The following is a 12,805-nucleotide window of genomic DNA, read 5'->3' as shown; positions in this document are numbered from 1 at the left end:
TAACAAATTAGGATAAAAGTATTTTTTTTTCTTTGCAACTAAGGCAAAGAGGAGACATTCTCATGTTTTAGATAAAGCCTTCCACTCCAATATGATTGAGGACTTTTTAGGTATATTTATTTATCCCTTTGTGCTTATAGTAGAATTACTTCCACTTTGTAAATGTATATTGTGATATTTCTCCATCTAATGGCTTAAGGTAAAAGAGTTTTTCCAGAAGATTTTAAAGTATAACTCTATATGTATATGAGCCATATGAGTCTTATGTGTGTTTTGTATCAGTTACAGTTCCAAACTCTACACTATCTACAGTGTTCTGTTTTGCTGATTTTGCCCTTAGACCCAGAATAGTTCCTTACTTTGCTGTTTATGCAATGTTCTATTTAAAGAAATACTTCACTCTGAGACTTTTAAAAATCATCTCCTTTTTTTATCACCACTTCCATAAAAATGACTGATTAAAATTAGTCATTGCTGTAAGTAGCATTAGTCTTTAGAAAACTCCAGTATACTTCAAAATAAAGGTTCAGGGAATAATTAGCAAACTCAGATTGCTGGTTTCCTATTGATTATTTATAAGACACAGAAGAAAAGTAATAATGAAAAACTGCTTCTTTAGTATTTCAATTTATATTTTCATACTTAAAACTGTCTCCTATGCCAGAGTGTGGCAATAGCAATCAACATTATACGTTCCTTCACACATGACTCATATACCTTCAACAAGCAAACACCAATACAAACTTTCAGGTATTCTGAAGTGGGCATTCCTTTTCTTGACTATTATGATAATTCTGCTTGCTATATAAATGTCATTTCATTTTTTTAAATTTTCTTCTCATTATTTCATTACTTAAACAACTCACATGATTCATTTCAGACCAGACTTATTTCAAATAATTCTAATGTTCTGCACATTTTCCACCAACTTTGATAATCTCCTACATTTTTATCCAACTTAGATTATTTTTTTACAAAATAACACTTGGAAAATAAATGCATGGAGGGTCGATCTCAAGTGGGGCATATAGTATTGTATATTGAAAACATTGCTTTCTAACAGTGGCAGTTATTTTTTTGGTTGTAATTAATTAATATATTAGTTAATTCTGGAATGATGTAAAATAGCATTTGTTATGGCAGAGGAGTGAAGCAAATGCTTCACTCATCCTTCTGACTGCAAAAGTGTGATTCTGTAAACATCAACCTTCACAAAGATGCATTATGTTAATTTGCAAACAAACTGTGTCCTTGAAATCATATATCTTTCACTGTAGTTCAAGTCACTTCACACGTTGTTAACTTACCAGGTAATTAAATGGAAACAAAACTACAAAATATCTAAAGCAACTTTGTACAATGTATTTATTGAGTACGTATAAATACTAAGTTCATGAAATAGAAAATAATCATGTGCTTCAAGGAGAGAAAGGAGAATATGTAAAACATAAGGTGCTGTCTGCCAAGTAATCTGTATTTTGTATCAGTTGTCAGATATGATTAATTGTAAGTTCAGGGGACAGCCAGTACACAGTGGCCTTCATTAGATCCAGAAATTTCCTATGCCCTTCACTAATAGCTAAGATGAACCTGCTCACATATTTGACTTAACCTGCACTGCAGATAAATTACAAATCTCATGCAGAAGAACATTATGAGTTTAGTTATCTTTCCCATGGGAAAGAAAAGCAGTAGAATGAAGAGCAGGGGCTAGAAACAACCATTCCCACCTCCAGTAATCTCAAACTTATTTTCCAAGAGAGACAATTCCAAATTGATTAAACAGTTTAAAAGAACATGCACCACGAAGCACTTTCTCTAGACAAAGAGTGCAATCAAGGAAGCTACATGACATGGAGTGCCCGTGCTGAAAGAATTAGAAAGCCTGAGTCACTAAAGTACAAAGCGTAATGCATGTCCTTACAAGAATACTATTTCTCAGTTTTATTGTAGGTCAGTGTGTAGTGCTGAGTACTCTAAGATGTTATGCACAGTTCATGAGCATCTGTTTTAACATGCTCTCATATTTGAAAATTCTCATTCTTTATTAAAAATAATTTAAATATTATATCTATGAAATATTGTTGGGCAGTCCATGGGTATATTTTTTCATATTTCATCTTTCAATTGGAATAAGAGAGAACTTGTATTTCTGTGCATATTGGAGACAGTGTTGCCAACCAGCACATGGGCTTTGTATTCCAGCTGTTTCGTATACTATTTTTGTGATTTGAGACACATTACTTAACTATTTGAATCTGTCTTGAGAAAACTGTAAGATGTAACAGTGCTTAAACCATGGGTTTGTTAGAGGCATAAATGTAGGATGTGTATCTAGGCTAGCATAGTTACTAGGAGACCTAAGCTCACAATAAATGTTACTTATTTAGTCCAGTTTTAATATTATTATTTTTATTATTTTAGTTTCTTTATTCCATTTAGGAAAATTCCAGAGAACATTTTTCTGAGATTCTTAATAGCTCTTTCTCAAAAAAAAAAAAAAAAAAAAAAAAAAAAAAAAGAGAAAAGAAAAAGAAAAAAAAGTAATGAAAGAATTCAAGAACAAGGGCAGAAAATATGTCCTTGCTGATACGTGCATGGCCAGTTAGAAGGGATGAATACTTACAAACCCATCACTAATAGCTCCATGACCGTCACATTCTACACATCGAGAGCCTGCAAAAATGCCAGAGAGAGATGGACCAGACATCCTGCCACTCTTCTGTACCAGGCATTCGGAATCATAAGTCCATCGCAATCAGCAGGTCCCCCTGTCTTCTTGGTACCAGTTGGAGTCAAACTACAGGAGCCCTAAAAAGAGATTTAAAAAAACACACAAATATTGGCAGCATATTTATTTCCCTATCTCTCGACTTGCAAAGTCACCTTTATGTACCTTCATCTCTCCAGAGCAGGTCACTACTTTTTTCAAGATAGCTGATACTATGCAGACTAAGTCCCTGTGGATTCTGATAATTTCTCTCTTCTCATGTCCTTCAGATTCTGGTTGCCCCCCCACACACACACTTTATATAGAACCCTGTATTAATTTCCTATTGCTGATATAACAAATTACCATAAAGTTAGAGAGTCAAAAAACACAATTAAAAAATAATAATTCTAGAGGACAGAAGGCCTAGAATCCAGATGTTAACTTTTTCTACCGTATGTTCTAGGGGAGAGTGTCTACTTGCCTGGACCAGCTTCTGAGTCTGCTTCCATTCTTTGGTCTGTGGCCCCCTATTAGTCTGCTATTTACCTCTCCCATTACAACTCCTCTGACTTTCCCACCTCATTTTTTCACTTATAAAGACTTGCATGATCCCATTTAACACTCTGGACAGCCCAAAATAATTTCCCCATTTCATAATCCTTGACTTAATCACATCCATAAAGTCCCTTTTGCAACGTAAGGTAACATAGTCACTGGTTCTGTGGATTAAGACGTGCCCATTTTGGTAGGGGACATTATTTTGCCTATGACAAGCTCCACTGTAAATCAGTTCTCAGATTTTCTAATTTGAGTGAGATATATTCTCTTGGTGAGATATTCAGTGATGCCAGAGACAGATGTCTCTATTATTTTCTTAGGTTCCTTTTCCACTATTATTTCATGTAAGTAGGAGACCTTGAGAGGTACCCACCAACACCAGTACTTTTTTCTTACCCATTCTCACTATCACCAACGTGGTTGAAACTCACATAATCTTATTCTCATTGTTATATACTCATGTTACCAGTCATACTGCTTGCATCTAAAAGAATAATATTCCCAAAATAAATCTGGTTGCCAAAAATAAATCTAAAATCCAATATCATTGGACTGATATTCCAAGTCTATTCATTTTGAGCAACTTCTCCAACAGCATATAAATATAGTACTTTTAATACCCAATTCTAATATTCAGAAATTAATTTGAATATTTTAATTTTATTGAATGAGTATAAGGCCTTTCTGTTGCCACAGTTATTTATTTTTGTTAAAAACAACATATTGTTTCTAAGAGTCATTTCAGTACCCTCTCAGATCAATTCAGATAGAAGTGTGTTCTCCATCTTCTAATCTATAGGATTTAGGCATTATTTGTGGTATTTATCACAACTGATAATATACTTGTTTCTATTTTTATAACTACACCTAGACTTTAAATCACAGGATTTTTGTATAGTTATTTTTTTTTATATCTATTAGTATAAAACATAGAGAAACATGGTTTTCTTTTTTCCATGGTAACTGACTACTTAAGAGTAAAGTAGGGACTCTAAGCACGAATGAAGCTGCACATCATGGTGAATACAGTATTTTATCATGTTGCATTTTCTTATTCAATGAATTTTCAATATAAGCATCAAACTGGGAGTTATTTTTCTAATTCATTGCCTACCTAAAGTTCATCCGTTAAAGGTTGGTTAGTGTGCCCAGCTGATTCAAGCATAAGAAATCATACATAAAGTATTGAGATCATGTTATGATTCTGTGTGGTGACTCTTAACTTAAAAATGTAACAAGCTTAAACCCTGGCTGGTGTAGCTCAGTGGATTAAGCATCGGCCAGCGAACCAAGTGTCACTGGTTCGATTCCCAGTCAGGGTACATGATTAGGTTATACATCAGGTCCCCAGTTGGGGGCGCGAGTGAGAGGCAACCACACAGTGATGTTTCTCTCCCTCTCTTTCACTTTTCCCCTCTCTCTAAAAGTAAATAAATAAACAAACAAATTAATTAATTAATTTTTAAAAATGTAAGAAGCTTAACCGAAAATGAGTGGAGTATTTTGAGAGAAACACAATGTGTTGAATCAGTCAGTCTTGGGTGTCCATTCTTGTTTCTCTACTTAATGTGGCATATTATCTTAGCTATTGGCTTAATATCTATGAGTTTCAGTGTATTCCTTTGTTTATTATTTTACATAGAATTTTTGAATATTAAATTACACATAGGGTTCATTTTGAAAGCAACATATGTAAAATATTTACTTCACATTTACTAAATTTATGTTTAAAAATATCTTAAAAACAGAAGATGTTTATATCAAACTTCAAATCCATATTCAGGACCATATAAAAAATCTGACACCAGCACCCTGCAAAGAAAAACAGGCCTGAGAATTTTGTGATTTAACTTAGAATGGGAGGAAATATGTTCATGAGATTTTAGATTTGTTGCTGCTTTTCTTGTGATTTTGTATCTAAGGACTGAGGTCAAATTTTGCCTCTTTGGAATGAACAAGGAACATCACATAGCCATATTGGGGAAAGTTTTCCATCATCAGGTTTTTCTTTCTTTGTTACTGCATCTGAAGCTGGATCAATCATGTAAGAAATTTGATTATTTTAAAAGAAAATTGGTTTCTTATAGTAAATGACGTCAGCAGGAACCAAAGGACTATGTTGAACCAACACAATTTTAAAATATTAAAATATTATAGAATACAATAAATTATAATGTCTTCTATCACAATAAAAAGTAAATATTTCATTTCATTCACATTATAGTTTGACCAGTTCCTGAAGTAGTTAGTCATTGACAAATAAGCACATGTTGAAAGGAAACTTACTCTCTGGATCTATGCTATAATTAATATGTAATATATATGTGATATATATGTGATATATATATGATATGTATATGTATATATATATGAGTATGGAATTACACATAGAATGTGTTAAACAAGAAAAGACTTAAAATTTGAACAGTGGTGCTCTGTCTGGAGTGAATTTTAGTATTGCTTGTGGAGGGTGTTCAGGGAGACAGCAAAAAATAAAAAAACACAAGTCAGCTGAAGTTTGTAAATTAATTTAACAATTGCTATAACAAAACAACAGGCAGAGAACTAGCTAATAAAATGTGTCAATCATGTAACCTTTAAATAAAAGTACGGCAGAGCAGTTATTGTAGACTTCAATGGTGCTGCAATATTTAATCTTTTCTTCCAGGCATGAACTTGTATCATAAATCTCAGGGTTTTTTTCTGTGGAAGGAAAACTTATTACAACTACAAAACTGTCATATATTTCCAATACCTTCCTTTGCCTTTTACCTCTGTGTTGAATATTTTCAAATTTTTAAATTAAGTTAATATAATAATGAAACCATTGGGGTTTTACAGAAAGACAAAAGTACATATGTTTAGGCAGGAGATACAAAGAAAATCTTAAGTTTTCCACAAACTATATTGAATATGGTTTCTTCTGGATATAAATAAGAAATAGATATCCACTTAGGGATATAAATAACTCCAATAAAAAATTGATTAAATTATTCACAATATTGATTTAATAATTTAACAAAATAAACACAAGTATTTGCTCTGTTTCCACTGTAATAAAATATGTAAGAAGTGATAATTAAGGCCTGATATTTTCTTTAAATCTAAACTTTCATATTTCTTACAATAAATATTATAACACAGAAAATACGATAAATGTGCTGTCACCTGAAAATTATTGTGCTTTGAAAAAGAGTCCCATATAGATAAAAACAAAACATTTACAATAGTTTTAAGAATACCAAATACTCATACACACATAAACAGATACATATCCTTACATAAACATGTACATGTAAAAGAAACAGACATCTTAGGATCAATCTTGGAAATTTTTGAATAGTATAGAGAAGTACTTGTTTTGTGGATATTTTTAAACACTAGAAAGTACATATCCTCTAGAAACAGTTTTATTTTTCAACTCTGAATCTCAGAAATTCAGGGTTTGAAAAGTAAATACCTTTAATGCCTTTTTAAGTAAAGACATGGGTCCAGCTACATACCTAGTGCTTGAGCTGTGTCTATCACTGACACAGAGCTCATCCTGCATTTCCCGATCCAGTGCATCCCAGAGCACATGTGCCATCTTTGTACAGCTCCGAGTGTTGGGCAATTTTCCATTGATATATGCCTCCTTCTTTGCATTCTTCATGTTAACTAGATGATCATATGGTCACAGCTACTGCTGAATGTCCATCCTCTTTATAATAGACATTGAACTAAAGATAGTTAATATATATCCTGAGCTACAGAGCTAGAAAGCAATACTATCTGTTTTCTGCTGGATTATTATTCATACAACATTAGTAGCTAGGATTGAAAAGTGTAATAATAACATGCATGCCACTGGTTTGTTAGATTGCGATATGTACATCACATGTATCTTTGTATGTATGTACACATATATATTATATGTGTATTTTATATAAACTCTTCTCTCTCAATATTCAGTTTTATCTACTTTAGTTTTAAGGACGTGGTTATAGTAAGAGAAAAACATTGATCTGTTGCCTTTTGCATGTGCCCTGACGAGGGACCAAACCCACAACCCAGGTTTGTGCCTTGACTGGGAATTAAACTGGAAACCTTTTGCTTAGCAGGACAATGCCAGCCAACTGAGCCACAATGGTCAGGGCATCACCTAACTTTTAAAGGCTGTATAACTTTCATTAGTGCTGCCTGTATGCACTGTATGCTTCTAAGTCCTACTTACACATGTAATTGTGTATGGTTGAAGATGAGCGACTTAAGATAACATTCAACTTTAACCAAGAACAAAGGCTCACATTTCTCTTTTATTTATTTATTTATTTATTTTTTGTATTTGTATTATTTGCCTGGTGAGGTTCATTTTCTAGGCATATCCTTACTGTGAATGCCCACCATACCCAACAAAAGAATGAAACATAAACTCTGACCTACAAATATTACTACCATCTTTTTATTTTCATGGATAGCAATATAGCATTATGGTTAAACCCTTCGCCTCTAAAGTCAAACAACCTGCATTCAAATTCCAATACTGGTTCTTAGGAACTTTTTCTTTTATTTTTTTAATTATGTATTTGTTTGCTTGTTTATTTATTTATTTTTTTATTTTTAGAGAGAGGGGAAAGGAGAAAGAGAGGGAGAGAAACATCACTGTGTGGTTGCCTCCCACTCACGCGCCCAACTGGGGACCTGACGTGCAACCTAGTCATGTGCCCTGACTGGGAATCGAACCAGCATCACTTGGCTCACAGGCCGACGCTCAATCTACTGAGCTACAGCAGCCAGGTCTTTTTATTTTTTAATTAAATTTTTTGTGATGGCATTGGTTCATAAGATCACATAGGTTCCAAGTGTACATATTTATGATATATGAGCTGTATATTGCACGGTCGTGCACACCAACCAAAGTCACTGTACCTTTGGCTCTCTTTACCCTTTACTACCTCCTCACCCCCTTCCCTCTGGTAACTACTGGACTGTTCTCTGTGTCTATGGGTTTCAGTTTTATAGCCAACATATCAGAGAAGTCATATGGTTCTGAGATTCTTTCTGACTGATATTTCGCTTCACATAGTATTCTCAAGGTCCAATCATGTTGTCACAAAGGGCAGTATTTCATCTTTCCTGACAACTGAGTAGTATTCTATCGTGTATCTGTGCCATATCATTTATTCAGCCATCTAGTGAAATACACGTTGGTTGTCTCCATGTCTTGGCCACTATGAATAATGCTGCAGTAAACATAGGGGTGCCTATATCATTGAAAATACATGTTTTTGAGTTTTTCAGGTAGTTACCCAGAAAGGGATTGCTGGGTCATGTGTTAACTCTAGCCTCTATTTTTTGAGTAACTTCCATACTATTTTCCACAGTGACAGCATCAATTTACATGTCCACCAGCAGTGAATAAGGGTAAACACGTGTGATTACCTGTGTTATTGATAATAACCATTCCCACGGGTGTGAAGTAGTATTTCATTGTAGTTTTGGTCTGCATTTCCCTAATAGCTAGTGAAGTTAAACATATTTTTTATATCTATTGTCCATTTGTATGCCTTCTTGGGAAAAGTGTCTGTTCGGGTTCTCTGTCCACTTTTTAGCTGGATTGTTTATTTGATGTTGAGTTTTATATTTTTCATATGTTCTGATATTGACCCCCTGTCAGAGTTGTTATTTGGGTGGCTGCCTTTTTGTTTGATTGGTAGGTTCTTTTGTTGTGCAGAAGCTTTTTAGTTTGATACTATCCTATTCATTAATTTTTGCCTTTACTTCCCTTGCCTTTGGGGTCAAATTCATAAAATTTTCTCTATGACCAAAGTCCATAAGTTTAGTACCTATGTTTTCTTTTATGTAATTTATTGTTTCAGGTCTTATATTTAGGTATTTGATTCATTTTGAATTAATTTTTATACATAGGACAAACGGTAATCTAGTTATACTCTTTTTCACGTGTGGCTTCCCAACTTTCCCAACATAATTTACTAAGGAGACTTTGTTTTCTCTACTGTGTGTTTCTGGCTCCTTTATCAAAAATAATTTGCCCAATGCATAATAAAGGGGCCAGTCACAGAGCTTCCCCTTTGCTCGGGGAGAAAGAGAGGATGTAGTACCAGTTCTTGGGTTTGCAGGCACTGTGCTGCAACCTGACAACTGCGGAAGGGTGACAAGCTCTGGGAGGTCTAGGGGTGTCCGAGCTCTGTGGCTTTGTTTCTTAGTCTAGAAGGCTGACCGCAAGGCAACTGTGATCACACCACTGTGCTGAGTCTCTTCCCAGGTCACTGGGCTCAGCCACAGCGTGGACTGCCCTGTCCTACAGGAATGTCCACTGGATCTCTGCTTTTTCCAACTGAAGGGAATGCAGGCCACAGCCTTACCTCTATCCTCTCCCAACCGCTTGTAGCTCATCTCAGTGTTCCTCCCTTCTCACACCTTGGTTCGCTCCCACTTGCCCATCTTTAGATGTCTAATTTATTCTTAAGCTCACTTGGCCTCCATTTCCTCTCATGCGTAAAACAGTCGTCGTCGTCGGCAGCCGTCCGTCTCGAGAGACGATGGTGTAGCTTCTTAAGAGTCTATCTACACCGTCGAGAATGGCTGTGCAGTCCAACTCGGGAGTGACATGGTATCTGTCTCCTCCCGTGTTGAATCGACATCTTGCGATGACGCTGGAGTGTCCTCTCCAGTGAAGCTGAAGCTACAGAGCCTGGGCAGGGTGATATGGAGGGTCTGCTGTTGCCCATGCAGCAGACCCCCCCTCTCTTCGCAGCTGAAGGGTCCAAGGGAAAGACGGAGTCGATACAGCTTGGCTTCAGGTGCGCCGCAGGAGTTGCCGGTGTTGACTACAACGTCAAACCGCCTTAGGGACTCCGGCTCCGGATTTTCTGTCGGGGTTTACTCCCTTAGCCTTTCCCCTGAAGAGGTATGCCGCAAGGCAGCGGAGGTTTTTTGGAGTCAGAGTTTTCCTTCTCTGATGTGCCCTGACTGGAAGATCGAACCAGCGACACTTAGCTCGCAGGCCGACGCTCAATCCACTGAGCTAAACCAGCCAGGGCCTTGCGTAAAACAGTAATGCAATGGATACCTAACTCAGGGTTATTAACAGGGCACATTATGCTAATATATGAAAAAAATGACACTCAGAATAATATCTGGTATATGGTAATCTCTCAGAAGATATTAGGTTTTATCCTCCTTTAATTTATCTGATATTGATATTTTTCTTTGTGGTTTTCAAAGCATTTTCTTAAATACCATCACTTGTGATATAGGCAGACATGAATCATTTTCTCTACTTAAAATATGGTGAAACACTACTTTGTGAATATGTGTTCTGTTTCTTCTTCAAAAAGGGAGACAGTATGTAAATCACTGGAGATAAATAAAGGTGGAGAGTGATTGAAGAGGGCTGCACTGGGGAAAGGCATTTACATTTCATAGTCAAGAAAAAACAGGGATATGCCAACTCACAATAAAAAACACATCTGCTTTCCAGAAGAAACAATAAAGAAAATCACCGGAAGACACATTTGACAAAAACTTATGTAGAGTCTCTAGTCATAAAATAGCACAGGGGATGGGAGAACAGGGAAGGGCTTTGAAGTTTCATTGTCTGGGTATGTACTGGTTACGTTCATTCTCTTTAGGCAGGTTACTTGTTTTGTTTTCTTTCTTTCTTTCTTTCTTTCTTTCTTTCTTTCTTTCTTTCTTTCTTTCTTTCTTTCTTTCTTTCTTTCTTTCTTCCTCTTTCCTTTTGTACTCTACTTCCTTTATCTACATAGTGAAATAATAATCCACTTCTTCGAGAATTAAGGAAATATTTGTAAAGTGCATGGATCAGTGGCTGGCATACCGTAAACACCATTTATGTTTTTGCTAATAAAGTGAAGAGGAAACTGGGAAAATTAAAGTGTTGAGGTTCATTCTCAGTTTATTTTACCATATGAGCCAAGGAACATGGACTTGTCAACAAGTGAGAGATCTTTGGAAAAAAAAAAACAAAAACCCTCTCAACAATTAGTGAGAATAAACAATGTTTAGAATGTGGTCAACAATACAGATTCCCACACGTTGCTCCTTAGTGTTCTAATTCAGAGGCAGGTGGTCTGAAATAGGAATCTGCATATTAGTAAACATGAAAACATTTCCATCCAGGAGGTAGATGCCATGATATTTTCAAAAACCCTGCTGTGAGGTGATGTGAACCAAGTTGTACAAGTTTAAGTCGCCGTTATTATTTCTATAATATCTCCTTCACAATACCTGGGATTTATTTCTCCAACAGGGAAGCTGAAAACTGAAACGTTCTGGCTGCTCTGGAAAACACCTCTTCTTGCTTTCTCTTATTATGATCGAGTGGCTTTCAAGGCTGGATTTTTGCCAGCTGTGTTTAGCAGAGGGGAAATCTGACCATGAGTGAAATTGAGAAATGCTTAAGAGGGAGGTATTCGTCTTCCACTCGGACTGAGAAATACAAATGTGACTTCTTCCAATTACAGGTGGAGTAGAAAGTGGCTTTATAGTTTCTCAGCTAGTGGAAGCAAATGGAAATACAACTGGATGTGATGCCATGGAGACGTGAAGCCCCTAATTGTGACCCACACAGGCTCCCCCAAGCCTGACAAAGCCAGAAACAGCTGACTCAGAGTTGCAAAAATACGCTTCTATGTCTATGGCACCTCCAGCCAAGAAATTTTTGTAAACTCTCATACAAATATATTTGCTTCTTGAACAACCCTTCTGGACTTATTTGAAACATATGACAAATTTGTGGCATGAGATTATTTGAAGGGTCTTTGTTGCCCGCAGATATTATAAAATACCCGCAGCATTAAATTTTAACCACACATAGTATTTGGAAACTTATGCCTCAAAAATATATTTACCTTTTCCATATGTTGAATATGGAATCCAATGCTATTATTTTTTATTTGGGTCTCATAGATTTCATGTTGTGAGACCCTCATTGAATGTGTTAATTTTTCTCTTCTCCGGGAAACTATCATTCCCTATAATGGTCAGTGGCCTATGGGTTTGTGTTGGGACCTTATAAGTTTATCATCAGTACCATGTATCAATGCATCACTGCAAGTTATCAAGTCCCTGTGTGTTCACATATAAATCATGGTTCTTCCTAAAAGGCCTCTTCCTCATTCCAAAAACAGTTCTCTCTCTCTCTCTCTCTCTCTCTCTCTCTCTCTCTCTCTCTCTCTCTCTCTCTCTCTCTCTCTCTCTCTCTCTTTCTCTCTCTCTCTCCTCTTTCCCTCTTCTTTTCTTCAGAACATTTTGTTGATTTCACCACAAATGTATCATACCATTGATTGCCAGGTGCCATGCAGTTATTCAGAGAATGGAACTAACATTTACAAGTTCATTTTCCAAGGCCACTTCCTTCCCAGGATAATTTGATCACCATTTGGAGCCTTAGCTTCTTTGGGACGCCAGCTTTTCTTCCCTTTATCTTTCTTGACCCATTAGAGATATTACATTGTCAAAACTTACACTGGTTCTTGTTCATTTCTACCTCTCAAAATCCTACTCATCCTG

This window comes from Furipterus horrens, unplaced genomic scaffold (genome assembly GCF_987537825.1).
Source record: "Furipterus horrens unplaced genomic scaffold, mFurHor1.1.pri manual_scaffold_12, whole genome shotgun sequence".
Classification (NCBI taxonomy): domain Eukaryota; kingdom Metazoa; phylum Chordata; class Mammalia; order Chiroptera; family Furipteridae; genus Furipterus; species Furipterus horrens.
The sequence above is the reverse complement of the archived record's forward strand: the minus strand, read 5'-3'. Positions refer to the sequence as shown.